The sequence below is a fragment of the Pinus tabuliformis genome, chromosome 5_1 (assembly GCF_031772625.1).
Source record: "Pinus tabuliformis cultivar Carrire ecotype Pingquan chromosome 5_1, CPIR1, whole genome shotgun sequence".
Taxonomy (NCBI): Eukaryota; Viridiplantae; Streptophyta; class Pinopsida; order Pinales; family Pinaceae; genus Pinus; species Pinus tabuliformis.
In genome coordinates this window covers 84,753,123-84,773,571 of record NC_142305.1, presented here as the reverse complement: position 1 = coordinate 84,773,571, position 20,449 = coordinate 84,753,123, and positions in this window count along the sequence as shown.

The window sequence follows — 20,449 nt, the reverse complement described above, 5'->3', positions numbered from 1 at the left end:
GCAAGTTTTAAATGTCACCCTTGCCCATTACATTCAGAATGTCAAGTTATTCATCTCTTATACCTTTGAGAAAGATTGTTCGAATGGTTTCTTGGTTTAGTGAGTGTTGTTTAGATTTTTGTAGATTATAAGCAAATATTTCTAAGTATTCTTCTAAACTTTCATCTTCTTGTTGTGTCATTTTGAAAACATCCTCTTTCGAGTCCCTAGGTCTACAATAGGCTTGGTATTTTTTAAGAAATATTGTCTTCATTTCATCCCAAGAAGTTATTGTTCGCTCTTCTAAACCCATGAACCATTTTAAGGTTGTTGCTTTCAAAGTAGCAAGAAAGAGACAAATTTTGTGTGTGTCATCTGTGTATCCATAAATTCTACACAAGATGTTATGGAACCAGCTCACAAAAATATATAAAATATAGATGAACGCCTTAGAAATACGCCTCTTCGATGGGGAAACCTCCTTTACATTACACAAATAAACAATTCTTGGATGATACAAGTGACATGACCTCCTTTCTATATATAGGAGTCTAAGGGGTCATAATATAATCAGAGACGACATAACAATAATAATGTAAGGGCACGATAATAACAATAGTGGGCTTCTATGGAGTGCAATAATAACAATATGAGGACTACATGGGTACAAAAATATAATAAGGGGATTGTATTAATAACAATAAGGGGTTACACTAGTAGTATAGGGGCCTAACATGCCCCTCTCCTTCAAAAGGTGTTGTCCTCAATGCTTGAGTAGTTCTTGATGCTTCTGTATAAAATTCTTGTCCTTCCATGTGAAATCTTCAATAGGTAATTTTTTCCACTTGATGAGATTCTTTGAAATTGATCGATTTCATAGCTGTCGAAATCTCGGTTCTGTAAATGCTTTAAGTTCCAATATGCTTTTTCCTTCCTTGTCAAGTTCTGGCAATATTGTTGGAACTGGGATATTCAACAACTTTTCAATGAGTTCCCACCCTGCTTTGCCATTCTTCCATTCATACCTTCCTTTGTTTATCAAATTTGGTTAGATAATTGTACCCACCTCTACCATTTCTGCAACCATATGTTCAATTTCACACCTTTGGCCATATGGATATCTATAAGGCTTGACGTTTGGAGGAACACATCCTGGAATAAAATGAATAGCATGATCATGATCACGAATACATGGGAGACCTTTGGGAGTCTCAAATACCTTGGAATGGTTATCCAAGACTTTTTGGAGATATGGAGAAATACATGATTTCGATGTGCGAACAGTTAGCGAACATAATTGTGCAATTACGCCTCGTTGTTCTTTCTTTAGAAGCTTTGTCATTCTGTCAGAGTTGATTATCTTTCCTGGTTTCCCTATGATACCCCTTAATTCAACTTCATTTCCTTCTGAAGAAAATTTCATAAAGATTTCTTGAAAAATTAAAATCTATTGTAACCAAGGATTGTAGCCATTAGACTCATAGTACAACATTAGCACCAACCATTGGAATGGAAAACATTGGGCTAGTAAATACATATTCTCCCATGGATAGCTTGATATTATGGCACTTTCCAGAGAAATTTATGGTTCCTCCACTTACAACCGTCACTTGACACTCTGGTGCTGGATCTAGGAAGCAATTCAAGTCCTTGTCTATATTACAATTAATAAAATTATGGGTACTACCCGAATCAATCAACACTATTACCTTTTTCTTCTTGATATTGCCTTCTATCTTTACAGTTTGAGGAGTGGTAATTTTGATGAATGCATTACAAGATATGGTCAGATTAATTTCCTCTTTCTCTAGGGTTGGTTCCTGGTGAGTATCCTTTCCTTTTGATGTTTCTTAATACTTTTCTTCTTGATATTTCACTATTTGAACCTTCTTCTTCTTGATATGTCCTTCTATCTTGAGAATTTGGGGAGTGGTAATTTCTTCCAATGCTTTACAAGATATGGTTGGATTCATTTCTTGATGCTTGATGTGATCTTTCACTTCTTGAACATTTTTCTTCTTGATATGTCCTTCTATCTTGATAGTTTGAGGAGTGGTAATTCTGGCCAATGCATTACAAGATATGGTTGGATTCATTTCTTCTTTCTCAATGTGATCTTTCACTTCTTGAACCTTTTTCTTCTTGATATGTGCTTCTATATTGAGAGTTTGAGGAGTGGTAATTCTTGCCAATGATTTACAAGATATGGTCGGATTCATTTCTTCTTTCTCTTGGGTTGGGTCCTGGTGCATATCCTCTTCTTTTGATGTTTCTTGATCCTTTTCTTCCTCCTCTTCATACTCTATGTAAAAAAAAATTCTTCTTAGCACACTTATGACCTTTAGTACATTTTCTATCACAATTGTAACAAAGCCCTTTTTTTCCTTTTTCTTCCAATTGTTGTGGTGTAACCCTTGTAGGTTGTGGAAGGCTATGAGAAACAACACTTCCATTATTATAGTTGTGAGAGGTAGACTTCCTTGTTTCCATAATTTTACTTTCCACTTTGTAACAAAGCCCTTTTTCTCTTTCCAATTTTTGTGGTGTTGATCTAAAGAAGGTGTTGCTCTTTGTATCCTCATAATGTGCTATCATTTCCTTTGTGAAAATTGACCACGTAACAAGTTGTTTACGAGAACAACGCCCTTTATACCATAAAAATTGATCCAGTTCTAAATATGAAGATTCAATACATACCTTTTATAATAGTGGCACACCATGTAGATCAAAATATTGCTCCATCTGAAGTATCTAATTTACTAGATCCTTGCCATCAAACTTCCTCATAAAGCTTTTTCTTGATTTTAGGAGCTTGATCTTGAAATGACTATAACTCTGTAATTTCAATTCTTCCATTTCTGAAATTGCGACCTGCAGTAGCCCTCTGCGTGCTCTTTCCAATGCCACCAGTTTGATCAAATTTAGATTCTCTAAGAAAGAGTTATGCACAATCTCCCAAGATGACCTGATTATATACCTTTTCAGAAGAGCGAACTTGTATGAAGTGCCACGTGTCACTGTTTCAACCTTAGGATCTAAAATATATACACAGGAAACCACAGTCTGTTGTCTTTCTGTAACTTCTTACGAAATTTCAATCTGATGCTCAAAACAAAAGTTATGATGATTTTCCTTGGGTCACCTGTTTGGAATGTAATTTGAGAGTCTCCAAAAAGGCCAACTTCCTCAGATCATACCTCCACAAATATAGCACGAAAAGCTTTGAAATTCAGACCTGAGGTTCAGAACAATTTCAACCGAAATGGTTTTTTTTTTAGCATCTGAAACGTTGCAGAAAAACGATTATAGTGAAAATGCCACGATGACCTGTTTGGAGCAGTGAAACCCTAGAATCCACAACTCTGAAACCAAATGTTATGAAACCAACTCACAAAAAGATAGAAAAGATAGATGAACACCTTAGAAATAAGCCTCTTTGAGGGGGCAACCTCCTTTACATTACACAAATGAACAATTCTTGGATGATACAAATGAAAAGACCTCCTTTCTATATATAGGAGTCTAAGGGGTCATAATATAATCAAAGCCGACATAACAATAATAATGTAAGGGCACAACAATAACAATAGTGGGCTTCTATGGGGCACAATAATAACAATATGGGGACTACATGGGTACAACAATATAATAGGGGGAGATAAAGGAGAATTAAGGGTGTCACAAAGGCTCTGCGGCTCGGGAGAAGAGGATGGCTAGGGCTTCTGCACTCCTCAGCGCCGCTGTCACACTGCAGATCAGCGAAGGGGCAGTGATACCAGGGAGTCCCTGCTCGAAACTGTGCGTTGGATCAACCGAATCGATTACACCGTCATGGATCTAGCTTCCCCCTGCGACTGATCGGTCCTCGGTGGCAGATCGATCCTCTCCCAGGTCATGAACGAGCTCCCTTTACCTGTTTCAGGGGTTTTCTCACTGTGCGCTATTTTCTTTTATTGTAACAGGACATGGCATGGACGATGCAGCCCACCATCGACCAGATCTGCAAACAAAAACAAATTACTACCTCGATTTTGAGCTTTTAACTGAGCTTAAAGGCAAGGAAGAAGTGATCTGGCTAGAAATGGCCACGGGTGAAGGAGACAAACAGAATGTTGCGCCCCTACATCCTATTGGAACAATGAGGGGAGGCACAGACCTGATACCTGAGAACTTTACTGCGAATGGTCAACGGAAGGGACAACTGTGAGCTACTGGGTATGAATTGAGTAGATCTTACGATATTATTGAATGATTTGGGCCCGTTCAAGCACACTCTGGATCTACTATGACTGCACCTGAAAAACTGCTGACAAGAGGTGGAAAGCCCCTCTATACAACAAGAAGACATATAAACCCTAGATCAGCCATTGATCCGCCAAATTTGGAAATCAAACCAGTAAATCAGAGCCTGGATAAGGTAGATTCGTCAGATCTGAAGCAAATCTTTATCATATCGATAGAAGGCAGACATTATTGTGTACAGATCAGGAAAGGGATGAGTGTTTTGGAGTTAAAAAAGGAGATCCAGATCAAGCTAGGAACTCTAGTAACATACCAAAATCTGTTATTTTCAGGAATCTGCTTGCAGGACCAACACACACTCCAGCACTATGGGGTTGTAAAAGATTCAACCATCATCCTCAATCTGAGACTGCAAGGCGGGTGCAAGGGAGCCAGCTCAAAAACTACAGGCACTTTTCGCGATGTAGTCAAAGGAAAGGAACCTTTGCAACACAGACCAGCACCCACAATAGAGCTTCCAGGCCCCTACATTGTGGAACAGGAGCTAGAATCACCCATGCTGATGGTATCCCTGCCAGAGGTAATGGATCTATACACAGATTTAATCCACAATGTTGTTATATGCAGATTTAATGGCTATTGGCCAAAAGCAGATGCACTGCATCAATGGATTTTCACTTCATGTTCATCTAAATGTGAAATATATCTATGTCCTAAAGGTTTTTTCATAGTTAGATTTAACACAGAACTGGAACGAGACAATATCATTAATCAGGGGCCTTAGTTCTGGGGCAGTGCTGGTCTCTTTATCACCCCCTGGTTCATGGAATTTGATGCCAATACTATGGTAGTTTCAACAATGCCAGTTTGGGTAAGGTTGCATAATTTCCCACTGCATTTTTGGCACCGAAAAGCTTTAACGGCCATTGGGAACTCCTTAGGAAAACATCTTAAAACAAATGAAGACAGAGCCATCCGGGGAATCTTCACATATGCCAGAATATGTATAGAGGTGGATCTAAGTCAAGGACTCCCATATCACATTACATTGAATTTTAATAATTCACTGTGGACACAACAACTTGACTACAAGAACATGGCATTCAGATGCCGAGGCTGCTTGCAAATAGGGCACCTACCGTATGCATGTCCACTGGCTAGTAAGGAGCCAAAAGGGAACAAGAAACAACAGAAAAAACCCAAAGGTTGGTAGCATACCGAACCACTGGAGGAGGAGGCACTGAGGACAGAACCCACAGACATGCAAAGGAGGCAGGAAAAAACATAGGAAGAAAGCACCGAGGGGCCCAATTTGGAGCCAAATAACTTGGTACAACAATAAGAATTACCGCTGGAAATAAGTGGCGCCAAATGAGCACATAGCTCCGAAGGATCGGAATCTGATAAATAACAACCAATGTATACAGAGGAAAACCAACTTGCTATAATTGTACCCACTCACAACACTGGAGTCTGGTGAAAAGTGGAGAAGAAAAAAGGTAGGAAAATATAGACCTACTGGCACAACTTTTCTATTCTTGTTTTTTATGCATCTTGATTATCACGAACAGCTCATATGCATATGCTCTAAGCATCTACAAAATGTAATTTTCTTCATATGAATAAAATTACGACTTTTTCCTACGTGAAAAAAAAAAAAAAACAATATAATAGGGGGTTTGTACTAATAACAATAAGGGGTTACACTAGTAGTATAGGGGCCTAACACAAGATGTCAAATTCAAATATAGATGAATTAGGATCTTCTGTTGACATTTCATAAAAATTAGGCAATACAGGAGGTGGAATATTTTCATTTTCACATCTTCTCCTAATATTGCACTAGTATCCAATACTGGAAAGCCAAAAGTAGCTTTCGGATTACCAACATTTTCTTGTTCATGATCATTTTTTCTTCTCCTATCCTCTTCTCCCTTTCTATAATTTTCTCTTTCTGCATCTTCCTCTATTTGTCTTCTCCATTCTCTTTGTTGTCTGTCATATTCAAGTCTTTGTTCAGGAGTAAAGATAACAGATTCGTGCCCTTCTTTTGTCACAGCTTCATCTATGCTGATGATAACTTGAGATCTAGGTTGTTCGAAAATAGGTTGATATATGGACTAAAAAATGGGCTGATCTACTTTAACAATTTATTTTTGTTTTCCTGAAGTAGGTGTTTCTTTTGGAGTTTGTTTTATTTTCACCTCTCAGGCTAACAATGTTTGTCTTTCAATTAAAGTTAATCTTTTTCCTGTTCTTTGTTTTTCTTATAATTCCTCTATTGTTGGTTTACCAGCAACCGATGTGGTTATTTTTGATGGTCCTACTTCTATTGATTGGGGGTTTTGTTTAATAAATCTACCTTTAGGATCTCTATTTCTAGGCATAAAGAAACATAACTAAGAAAAATGTAACATAACTGAATTTTTATTGTTTTTGTTTTATAAAAATTTTAGTGTTTTTGTTTATATTCTATTTGACTATGTTGATGAATTCTTCCCTTGCAATGGCGCCAAAATGTTGAGATAATTTATTAACACAAATTAACACAAGTATTCGTTATCAATCTAGGTTTTTAAAACTTGGAGGCATGTCCACAATGTATGGGTATCAGATGTAGCCAAGCTTAGAAGATAAAATATAAGGAATTAAGGAAGTTCATATTACAAATATAGATCTATTTAAACAATTTCTAATTCACTTCTACAATGTATGTGAGATGAAGTGGCTCTTAACTTAAGAGATCCATTTGTGTCCTTCTTCTACAATATCGCTTCTTGAATAAAAATTGAAAAATAATTAATTAACAACAGATCAATATGCATGAATAAACAATGAAGGAGACTCCTAACTTAAGAGATATTTGGTATTCCTCATCACAATTCACTTATCATTATGCTATTGTTAGAAAACTGAAATTGCATAAAACTAATTAAACACACTAAAGATGAATTCTAGTTTTGTTCCATTAATTCAATAGAAGGAGGATTTAACTTGAACCTTTTTTGTGACTTCTTCTCAAAGTGATAAACAAACTAAGACTCATCAGCAATATAAATCATTACTCATCAATTCAAGTAAGCAAATCTGAAAGAAAACAAGTAAATAATTCTGAAGCAACTAGTACATGAAAATCAAGCTAGTTTAACAATGAAGTGTACTTAGCTTGGAGTGGGGGCCCTCCAACCTTGCCTTGCACACTTGAGGATGCTATCAACTACTGAAAATTCAGTCACTCATCAACACAAATGAACAACAAAATGGAAGTAGAACAAGTTCTTCAAATTAACTTCAAATATTCAAATGTCTCAGCATAAAGTTATACAAAAACTACACACATAAGCCTTCAAAGTTTTGGCTTTAAATAGAATATTATGAAACAAATTGATATAAAGTCTATATAACCACTCTATCAACTCATATCCATCTATAGAAGTTGAATCCATCCAATATATCACTAAAAATATGAACAATCCCATGAAATCACAAAACTGCCATATTTCCTTAGGATTTTTTGGATGACTGGTCCTGTTTGACCAGCTTTGACCGGGCCTGATTTAGCTTGTTTTGACCGAACCAATTGGATTTAGTTCATTCCTAGTCCCAAATATTTCCATTCATGTACCCATCTTGAGCCCAAGTTTCTTGCAAGTATGACATCCACATAGTTGTTACGAGAATTTCTGATTCTGTCTAAAAATTGCACTTGAAATTCAATTTTCATAAAAACTTCTAGAAATTGAAAAATTAAAATTAAATACCTGAATATGCATAAAATAAATCAAAATTAGGTGGATGTGATGGAAAATGGATAGATAATATAAGAGTTAAGTAAGTTTCCTTAAGCAAAAATGGACCAAAATTGAGGGCCAACGGATGGTCTAAAGAAAGGCGTAGAAGCTAAGATGAATGACGTGGAAGCTAAGATGGACAACATAGAAGCTAAGATGAATGATGTGGAAGCTAAGATGGACAACGTGGAAGCTAAGATGGATGGTGTGGAAGTTAAGATGGATGATTTAAAGAAAGGCATGGAAGATTTGAAGACAGTTTTGACAAAGTTTCTACAATAAATGCTTACTAAGGGCGAAAGGGTAGTAAAGGAAAATCATGATGAGAACAAAATAAATGATAATCATCATTTCATAGACTCTAACATTGGATCGAAGAACTACCATGTTGCAAAGATCGATATGAGGAAGTTTGATGGCAAGGATCCCGGAACATGGATACTACAGATGGAGCAATTTTTCGATCTCCATAATGTGAAAAACACACAAAAGGTATGCATTGCAACTTTATATTTGGAACCAAATCAGTTTGTATGGTATCGATGGCTTTACTCTCGTAAAAAAATTATCACTTGGGCTATTTTTACAGATAAAATGATAGTGCATTATGAGGATACAAAAAGCAACACTTTTTTTAGCTAATTGATAAATCTCAAACAAAAGGGTTCAATGATGGAGCACATTGAGGACTTCCAAAAATTGAATATAAGGGTAGAAGATATTCCAGAGGAGCATGGGATTTATGTGTTCATAGGTCTTTAAAAGCTAACATCCAACATGAGGTTCGTCTTTCGGAACCAGATTCATTGGAGAAGGCATTCAATTTGGAAAGAAAAATGGAAAGGAAAATTATGGAAACAAGGAAGCCTAAAACTCACAATCATAAATATGGAAGTGTTGCTACCCCTAGCCATCCACAACCTATGAGGTTGACACCACAACAATTGGAAGAGAAAAGAGAAAAAGGTCTTTGTTACCGTTGTGATAGCAAATACACTAAAGGTCATGAGTGTGCCGAGAAGAAATTATTTTACATAGATTGTGAAGAGGAGGAAGAAAAGGAACAAGAAACGTAAAAAGAAGAGGATATAAACTAAGAAAAAACGTTAGAAAAAAAAGAAATGAATCCGACCATATCTTGTAATGCATTGGCTAGAATTACCACTCCTCAAACTATCAAGATAGAAGGGCATATCAAGAAGAAAAAGGTAATAGTGTTGATTGATTCGAGAAGTACCCATAATTTTATTCATTGTAAGATAACCAAGGAATTGAATTGCTTCCTATATCCAGCACCAGAGTGTCAAGTGATGGTTGCAAGTGGAGGAACCATAAATTTCTCAGGAAAGTGCCATAATATCAAGCTATCCATGGAAGAATATGTATTGAAAAGCCCAATGCTTTCCATTCCAATGGGTGGTGCTGATGTCGTACTAGGAGTCCAATGGCTACAATCCTTGGGTACAATAGCTTTTAATTTTCAAGAACTTTTCATGAAATTATCTTCAGAAGGAAAGGAAGTTGAATTAAGGGGTATCGTAGGGAAACTGGGAAAGATAATCGGCTCTAACGGAATGACAAAGATTCTGAAGAAAGAAAAATGAGGCATAATTGCACAATTATGTTCACTAGAGGTTCCCACATCGAAATCATCCATTTCTCTAGATCTCCAAAAAGTCTTGGACAATCATTCCAAGGTATTTGGGACTCCCAAAGGCCTCCCACCTATTCATGATCATGATCATGATATTAATTTGATTCCATGAAGTGTTCCTCCAAACATCAGGCCTTATAGATATCCCTATGTTCAAAAGAGTGAAATTCAATGTATGGTTGCAGAAATGCTAGAGGCTAGTATAATTCAACCTAGTCAAAGTTCTTTCTCTGCTCCAATAGTATTGGTTCACAAGAAGGATGGATCATGGTGCATGTGTCCAGATTATAGGGAGCTCAACAAGTTCACTATTAAAGATAAATTTCCTATTCTTGTCATTGATGAATTATTGGATGAATTCCATGGATGAATTTACTTCACCAAGTTGGATCTTCGTTCAGGATATCATCAAATGAGAATGAATACTGAAGACATTCCAAAAACAATATTTAGAACTCATGAGGGTCATTATGAATTTTTGGTCATGCCTTTTGGCCTTACTAATGCACCTTCTACATTTCAAGGTTTGATGAATTCCATTTTCAAACCCTTCCTTAGAAAAATTTTGTTAGTATTTTTTGATGATATACTAATCTACAACAAGTCTTGGAATGATCATGTCCAACATCTTGACATGGTGCTCAAACTATTGGAGGAGTAACAATTATATGCAAAAGTTTCCAAATTTTTCTTTGGAGTACAAGAGGTGGAATATCTGGGCCATATTGTATCTCATGAAGATGTAAGGTAGACCCTAGAAAAATTAAAAGCATTAAGGAATGGAAAATCCCCACATCCATAAAGCATCTATGAGTATTTCTCAGGTTGACAGGGTATTATCGCAAGTTTGTTAAGAATTACGGGAGAATAGCACACCTCTAACAACATTATTCAAGAAAGATGCATTTTCATGGACTCCAGAAGCAACAAAGGCCTTTAAACATCTTAAAGAGGCAATGTGCCGAGCACCAGTCTTAGCTACACCAACTTCACAAAAACCTTTATTGTGGAATGTGATGCATCTGGAAATGGAATTGGTGTTGTTTTAATGCAAGAAGAAAGACCCATTTCTTTCAAAATTCATACAATAAAAGGAAAGTATTTACACAAAGCTATTTATGAGAAGGAAATGTTGGCAATACTACATGCACTTAAGAAATGGCAACCCTACCTAATGGGAAGACACTTCAAGGTAAAAATAGATCATGATAGTAATAAATACTTTTTATAACAAATATTATCTTCAGAATAGCAACAAAAATGGGTCACAAAAATGTTGGGTTATGACTTTGAAATAATCTACAAAAAAGGAAAGCAAAATGTTATGGAAAATTCACTCTCAAGAAAGGATGAGGATGTGGAAGCATTTATTTGCGCCATTTATATTATCCAACCAGATTGGATAAACGAAGAAAGGGATGAATGAATGAATGACGAGAAAGTGTGGGCACTCATTCAAAAGATACAACAATCCCAGTACATTTGATACATTTAGCTAGAAAAAGGATTCATTATGGTGCAATGATCGGTTATACCTATGTAAGAATTCCCAACTCGAACAAAAGATTCTTAGGGAATTGCACACCTCTCCCTTAGGAGGGCACTTAGGATTTCTAAAAACCTAGCACAGGGTTAAGAAGGATTTTTTTGGGATGGCCTTAAATCGGATATTCAAAAGTTTGTGGAGGAATGTTTGGTTTGCCAACAAAATAAAGTTTGAAACAATTAAGACCCCAGGACTATTACAACCTTTATCCATTCCAAGCTAACATTGGGACAAGGTTTCAATGGATTTTATCATAGGTTTACCCAAGTCCTAAGAAAAGAGTGTTATCATGGTGGTAGTTGACAGACTTACCAAGTATGCACACTTTTGTGCATTACCTCATCCATTTAAAGTGAGTACAGTTTCTACTGCATTTATGGAAACAATTCAAAAGCTACATGGAAACCCAAAGATTATTGTAAGCGACAGATATCCCATTTTCACTAGAAATTTTTGGACAAAATTGTTTTCTTGTATTGGTACTGAGTTAGCTCATAGCTCATATTATCATTCTCAATCTGATGGGAAAACTAAGATAGGAAAAAAATGTTTGGAAGGATATCTCCGTTGCTTTGTATATGATAAATAGACACAATGGGTCAAATGGTTGCCTCTGGCTGAATGGTGGTATAACACTTCCTTCCATAATGCAACAAAAATGACCCCATTTATGGAACTTTATGGATATCATCCACCATCCATCACATCATATTTAAGAGAAAATTATAAGGTTCAAGAAGTGGAAGATCACATCAAGCATCAGCAACAAGTTCTCCAACTCTTAAAGGATAACCTCACCTTAGCACAAAATAGAATGAAACAGCAGGAAGATCAACATTGCAGTGAAAGAAGTTTTGATGTAGGTGATTGGGTATTCCTATGGCTACAACCATATAAACAAATGTCCCTCAAGCAAGCTAATAAGGATAATAAATTATCACCAAAGTATTATGGTCCGTACAAGGTGTTGCAAAAGATAGGTACTATGGCATACAAATTGGAGCTTCCTGCAGCTTCTCGAGTGCACCCAATTTTCCATGTTTCATGCTTAAAAAAGGTTATTGGTGACAAGCTTCCAGTTCAAACAATATTGCCATAGCTTGATGAAGAAGGAAAAATCATATTGGAACCTGAAGTAGTCAAAGAAACAAGAACTCGACAGCTACAAAATCGATCAATTTCAGAGTATCTCATCAAGTGGAAGAACTTACCTATTGAAGATTCCACATGGGAGGATGAAAATTTTATACAGAAGCATCCAAGACTACTCAAGCGTTGAGGACAACACTTTTTTGAAGGAGAGGGGCATGTTAGGTTCCTATAATACTAGTGATTCCCCATTACTATTGTCATTGTATCCATTATTGTTATTGTTGTGCCCCTATTCTCCCCATCTTATTATTATTGTGCCCCATAGAATCCCACTATTGTTATTTTTGTGCCTTTATATTATTATTGTTAGGTCGGCTTGGTTATATTGTGACCCCTTAGACTCCTATATATAGAAAGGAGGTTTTTTCATTTGAATCATCCAAGAATTGTTCATTTGTGTAATGTAAAAGAGGTTTCCCCCTTGAAGAGGCTTAATTCTAAGGCGTTGATCTATCTTTTCTATCTTTTGTGAGTTGGTTTCATAACGGATTCATCTTCTGCTGTAGAGTCTAATTATTCCTCCTGTAGCTCAAACTCTATATTCTCAGGTTTCTTTGGTAGGAATTCATGTTTAATAACATCTTTCACCTCTCTAAACACCACATCTTGACTTTATAAAACCTTCCTTGTTACTGGGTTCCAAAGTTTATAACCTTTTAAATCATCCTTATACCCAATAAAGATGCACTTTTCATATTTACTATCCAACTTTGTTCTTTTCTCCATTGGAACATGTACATATGCATCACATCCAAATGCCCTCATATGTGAAAGAGAAGGTTTCTTACCAGTCCATACCTCTTTTGGAGTCTTGTCCTCCAACATTGATGAAGGTGATCTATTGACTAGATAACATGTAGTCTCCACTGCTTCTACCCAAAATTCCTATCCTAACCCAACACCATTGAGCATGCTTCTTTCCCTTTCCATCAACATCTTTTTCATTCTTTTTGTAACTCCATTTTCCTCAGGTGTGCATGGAGTAGTCTTCTGTTGTGCTATACCACACTTCTTATAGAACTCTTCAAATTCATTATTGCAAAACTCTCCACCATTATCTAGCCTCAACACCTTTATCTTCTTCTCTGTCTAGTTTTCCACTAGAGCCTTAAATTCTTTAAACCTGTCAAAGACTTCAGATTCCTTCTTGAGGAAATATATCCATATATTCCTTGAGAAGTCATCTATAAATGATACATAGTACACATACTTACCCAGTGATGGAACTGACATAGGTCCAAACACATCATTATGCACAAGCTCTAATATATGTTTCGCCCTCTTACCAGTAGAAGGGAAACTCACCCAATTCTGCTTCCCATATACACAATTTTCATAGAAATAAAAGTCCATAGAGCTATTAGACATACCTTCTACCATACCTTTACCATGAAGTATTTGAAGGCCATTCTCTCTAATATGTCCAAGCCTTTGATGCCATAGCATGGTCTTTTCTCTAGAGACCACTAGATTTTCTGCTCCACATTCAGGAACCACATAATTGTTGCACCCATCAATAACAATGTTACCTTACAACTTGTACAGAGTTCTAATCCAAACTCCTCGCATCAATACTAGTGCTCCCTGAACCATCTTGCAAGTCCCTTTCTCGAACACTATTTTTACACATACATCATCCATCTTGCTTACAGAAATTAGATTTCTGGCTAATGCAAGAATACGTAGAACACCCAGAAGTGTTCTAATCCTTCAACCTTGCAACTTCAACTTGATTTTTCCACAACCAATTATTCTAGCCTTCCTGTCATCCCCTAAGAAGACATCACTGCCATCATATTTCTCATACTTGCATAACCACTCTCCATGGGGAGTGAAGTGAAAGGATGCACCTGAGTCAATCAACTATACCTCATGATCTACATGTGTACTTGAAAAAGAATCCAAGTACACATCCCCACCTTCATTTGAAGTGGTTTTCTCCTTTGCAGAAGGAGCATCATCAAATCCCTTTCCTTTCTTAGGAGATTTAGATTTACAGTCCCTTTTGTAGTGCCCTTCCTTTCCGCATTTCCAACACACCTTTATAGGTTTTCCCAGAGATTTAGATCTCTCACTCGAAGAATTATTTTTGTTTTCTGTTCTGGCACTGTCCTCGTACGAACAAGGCATCACCATTTTGGCTCTCCATATTTTTCCATCTCATCTCCTCCATCAGCAAGGATGAGACGATTTCATCAAACTGTAAGACAGTTGCATTTCTACCTATTGCAACAACCATACTATCCCACGAATCTGGTAGAGAACACAACAAACTGATTCACTTATCTTCATCTAATATTTTTATATCAACAGATAATAACTGGCTTACCACAATATTAAATGCATTCAGACTCTCTGTCACCGAGTCTCCATCTTTCATCATCAGGTTATACAATGTTTTCCGTAGGAACAGTTTATTCACTAGAGACTTAGATTGGTACAAAGTCCCTAACTTGTCCCACAATGTATTCGTCATAGCTTCCCTTGATACATTCACAAATACTGAATCTAAGACACACAATCGTATTGTGCTTTTTGCCTTCTGATCCAACTTCTTCCATTCTTCATTAGAAACTGCCATTGGTTTAGTACCTGGATCTATTGCGATCCACTAATCTTTATCCACCAACAGATCCTCCATCTTGAGTTTCCACAACTCAAAACTCTGACCATTAAATTTCTTGATCTCTATCTTTCCACTAATCACCATCTTCTTTCACCACAAGAATCGATCCCACATATCTCCCACTAAATAGGGTCTACTACAGGCCCGAGAAAAACCCCTTAGCAACAAAGGCATCCCCTTGAAGCCAAAAGATCTCTGATACCAAATGTAGGTTTTAACCCCATATAGAAATTACCTACATACGAATTCTAAAAACCAAAATTAAACAATGGCGAGAGTATAACACATAAAACAAATATATACACAGATTTTCCCTTGGATCCCAAAACTGGGACTACTAGATTGATTTTTCATTATGTTCCTTTCAATGTTATAATAAATATATATACATGCCGAAGAATCCATAAAGCCCAATCCATTAACCCTAGATTAGAACATAACTATAGTTCCCTTGACTGGATCTACAAGATACCATGGACAAAAAACCATTGTGACCAAAACCATGTGCAAAATCCATGCACAAAACCTTAGGTAGGTTCGCCCACCTAATATAGGGTCCAAAACAATTTCCTGGGTCATTTCCCTAGACCCCGTAGAGGGGGGCTACCACCCCCCTCAAGCTGCCCTGTTGTGCCCAGTGCAATGAAGGGGGAACTGCACCCCCCCCCTCTAACCCCCCGGCTGGGGCTAGTCATGGAAATAATATAACACAACCCAACAAGAACCATGAGAGATAATCAAGGAAAACATGCACAAAAGAACATAATATATTTATGGTGGAAAACCCTCCTTAGGGAAAAACTACTACTTTGTTGTGCAAATATTCTATTATTCTAAACAAGTTTTACATATAGTAGCTACCACCCAACAACTGCAAGACTCGACTACTAAGACAATTTGCAACAACATCAAACAAAAGGACTCTTCTCACATGACTCTATGAACCACCTTTTGCTGGAGGCCACTACCACCAACGAGACTTTCCCAACTCTGATTGGACTCTGGAGAAATCTACTTTCTGTTATGATCTATCTCCTAGAACGCTCTCACCTTGTCTACACATTGTCTATAATGAAGCCTCACGCCTTCAACACCTCCATGTGAACCACATTTCATACATTTTCAAACTAGGCTCTCCAACCTGCTCAACATGAGAAACCTAGCATCCTATATCTGATATGAATTTGAAACGATAAACTGAAGTATACACACAACTCAACACAACGACATATGTATAATTATATAAGCAAAAGTATTGCAATACTCAATCACTCCATCCATATACTCACACAATCAATCTACACCATGTTGTTGCATAAGATCTTCGGTTGAATCATACTTTTGTCTCAGCTACAACTATACCTCCATACACACCATGCAATAGCAAATTCACTCTCCTCACCAATGTCTCTCCAACACACTATGTAAATTTTATCACACAAGAGAACCAACCTAATGAGCAACCTTTCTCCACATATTTGTAGATTCTGAAAAGAATTAAATCAATTAATTCGAATCTTGTAGTGGAGCTATGTCCATATGATGAAAGTGGTTTGATTCAATTCCTCTTGACTCAATCAATCCAATAACTTCATCTACTGATGAATATTCCCTTTTATTCATCTTATATAAGTCCAAAAAACTTTTTCTGACCTTTACATGAAGAGTCTTGAACATGACATGTTGGAAAAACAATTAAACACCTGAAGATCTTGAGGAGTGCAGAGAAATTATATTGAAAGCCTTAGTCACACTCACAACACTCTGTAATTTCAATTAGAAGCCATAAACACTCCATTTTCCTGTTCTTCCAACAATTAGAACCTAAAACCACTCCCTTGACCCATCATGTATGCGACTATGGCTAAGTAAGGTCAAACATCAATAAACATAGCTTAGAACTTGACCAAACTTCTTCCAGATCTTGATAAACATCAGATAGACCTTAGGAAACCACTGTATCCTCTATAACATTCCATCAACCCACTGTAGAAACAAAATCATCATCACAAGTCAAACTAGGTTGACTTGGATGCCATCCATCAGCTACTTCAACACTCAAACCATCAAACTTCACCGCAACTACTCCAACATTTGCAACCATCAATGATAGACCCTAAGAATGATCATACAATTTAAAAACCATCCATACACACACATAGTACCATATTCATGACTTGACAGTCTCTAATATTGTCAAATAGGTGTAGGGGCTCCACATCCTGCGAAGGCATCCATATACAAGCCAACAACCTGCACTAACAATTGCAACCATCAAGATAAGGTATGCCACCAATGAACCATGTGCATAGACACATACAACTAGATTGAAATCAATTCCAACCAACACAAATGCATATTCCAACACCATGCTACTAGGTTGACATCAATGCCAACCAAACAAATCATCACAACATCAATGCCAACATCATTCCCTAGTGGAGTCACCAATTTTTTATACGAAATCTATGACTACAGACAGAAGTATCTTCCCTAGACTCAGTGGCCTGATCTAGAACAATATCAATCAAATACTATAAAGTTTTCCTCAGAAGGATTGGAGAATGGAAATGTGCCTACTTGTGATCTATCGCAAGCTCTTCTCTCCTCTTGTCTTATCAACTCCAAATGTATCTCAGAACGCTATAATTATAACCTACACAAAAAAACAACACAAGCCAAAGATCTATGACATCAATGTAGAATTATCCAATCATTGTATTCAATGGATCAACATAGAATTGAAACACATTTACATAAGCATAACATAACACATGTAGGAAAATGGTATACTCTTTGTATTAATATGAAAGGGAGAGATTTTACAACGAAAAGTGCAAGCTGATCTTGTGGAGATCCTCCCAAGTTGACTTGTCCTTCCTTGCCACAATTTACACCTCAAAGCCACCCTAATGCATGGGAATGATAACTCTCTTATGATTAGAGAAGCAACATCAGGGTATGATTAGTCCCCAAAAGCCAACTACTAGCTTGTGGATGGCAGTGAATATATAGGAGATGATGGTGGTTTAGGAATTCTTATCCATTTACCAATATAGGCTTGAAATACACTCTTTATGGGGGGATGAGCTCAAGGGATAAGAGGTGAAACGTCCAAGGTAGGAAGAGATAGGATTCAAATTTCTTATCCAAGGTAAATGGTTTTAACAACTTGTGAAAGCTTCTGGAAGAGGAAGCTTCAGGATTCTTTTTATTTTTCCCAAATTTCTAGAATCAACGCACCCCCAACAAGGGAAAACTTGCTCTGATTCGAGTAGGTGCAGAACTAAGCATCCTAGCACTCAAAGAAGGTCACTAAAGGACCAAGGTGCATTGGGCCTTAAAAGCACTAAAATGAAATAGTCAAGGTCAGAAACTTAGGGATTTGAGAGAGTCATTCTTATGGTTTTTTTTAGAGATTATAATAAGGTGTTCATGGATGTTTATGGATCCAATTTGTAGGCCTATTGACAAGATGCAAAAAAATGGCCTATAACACTATGCTTAGTCTCTAGACATAGAGCTAGATTTTTTTTGGTCTATCAACATGTTCATATAATAAAGGTCGCGGGCCTCATATGTCTTTGAAGAAATTTTTGTAAACTCAAAACATTTTACAAAAATTATGATTAATGGAGACTACTTCTATTTTCTCAACTTAATTTGTACAATATGTGAATAGTTACTATTTTCATTTTTCAAATGTTGCAAATGTCGATTTAACACATGATTTACCAATGCACACATTAATGTGTTTAAATGTCTTGGAATGTGTTGGTATTCAATCTAATCGCATTCTCTTTCCAAGAGACAAACCCATAAAACCATTCTTAACATTGAATAGTTTCTAACTAAATAAATGTGACTTGATTTTAATACTATGAGTTGATAATCCAATCTTACAATTAAATGACAAATACCAAACAAAATTGCATCAGATAACAGTTCAATGACCACACTATATTATGCAATATTGTTCATCATTTGACCAAGGCATACTCCATGAAAACTCACTAACTCATCGGTGGGTAAATAGATGGCCCAAGCCACGGAAGAAAGATTTTGAGTACTATGACTAGCACCATTAGCATAGCCAATGTAAGTTTGAAGGAGCGTTGACATCTACAAATCAAGTGTAAGACAAGATAAGCAGGGAAATAGAGGGATTTTGTAAAAAAGAAGAAAATTTTCCACACATCTAAAATATGATACAACAATATACAATCTACCCATGAAAAATATCAAGCATAGTACTTTTTCATGTAAAGCCCATTTATGGGCTTAGCTAAATGAATACCATCATAGTCAACTAGCTCATAAGCACCTTTTGCAAGTGCACATTTTACAATATAGGGACCATGCCACATAGGCTCGAACTTACCAACTCCTAAATTATAATGTTCTTCACCATAAACCAAAACCAAGTCACCTTTTGAATACATACGAGGATTTACATTTCGATCAAATTATGCCTTAACTCATTTCTTATGAGTCTCTCTAGCCAATGCAGAATCATGACAAGTCTCATCTAGATGTGTTAAGTATAAAAAATGTTCCTCCTCTACAAAGTGACAGGAATTAGTTTGATTTTTAGCTTTAATGACAGGATTTCACATTCAATAGGTAGGAATGCTTCAAGGTCATAAACTAACTAAAAAGGTGTAAACCCAGTTGAAGTTTTTATTGAGATACAATATGCCCACAATGCTGAGAAAACCATTAGATTCCAATTTTTTTTATGAATCCCTATAATCCATTGAAACATAGTGTTTAAAAAAAAATGTTACGACTCCTATCTGGTCATTGGCCTACAGTAATATGGATTCAAGCTATCGTGACATAATCCCAACTTCGCAGTAAGTTCGATCATCATAAAAATTCAAAAATGGCTTCCATGGTCCGTGATGATGGCCTATGGGAAGCCAAACTTAGCAGTGACATGATTGATTATGAAAAGAGCAACAGTTTCACAATCACCCTTATATGTAGGCATTGCCTCTTACCATTTTGTAAAATAATCCACAGCTAAGATAATATACCCATGCCCCCCGGCCGAGTGAGGGTTACATGTAATGAAATCGATGCCCCATTTCACAAAGGGACCGATGGCGATGATTGGGTGAAGAGGAGCATGAGGAGTACGCATTTTGCAATGAAAATTTTGACAATTATGACACTTTTGGACTACAGTAATGAAATTTTTAAACATGAAAGGCCAAAAATATCAAGCGCGCAATATTTTCTAGGCAGTGGAAAACCCTGACATATGACTACCACATGCCCCAAAGTGAAATTCATTTAAAGCTTTTTCAATTTCATCATGTGTTAAATATCGTCTAAAAACTTAATCAACACCATGGTGATAAAGTGTATCACCAACAATAGTATATTGTTAGGATTGGTACCAAATTTGACAACTTAACACTTCGAGATAACTCAGGCTGAAAAGTTTGAGTTTG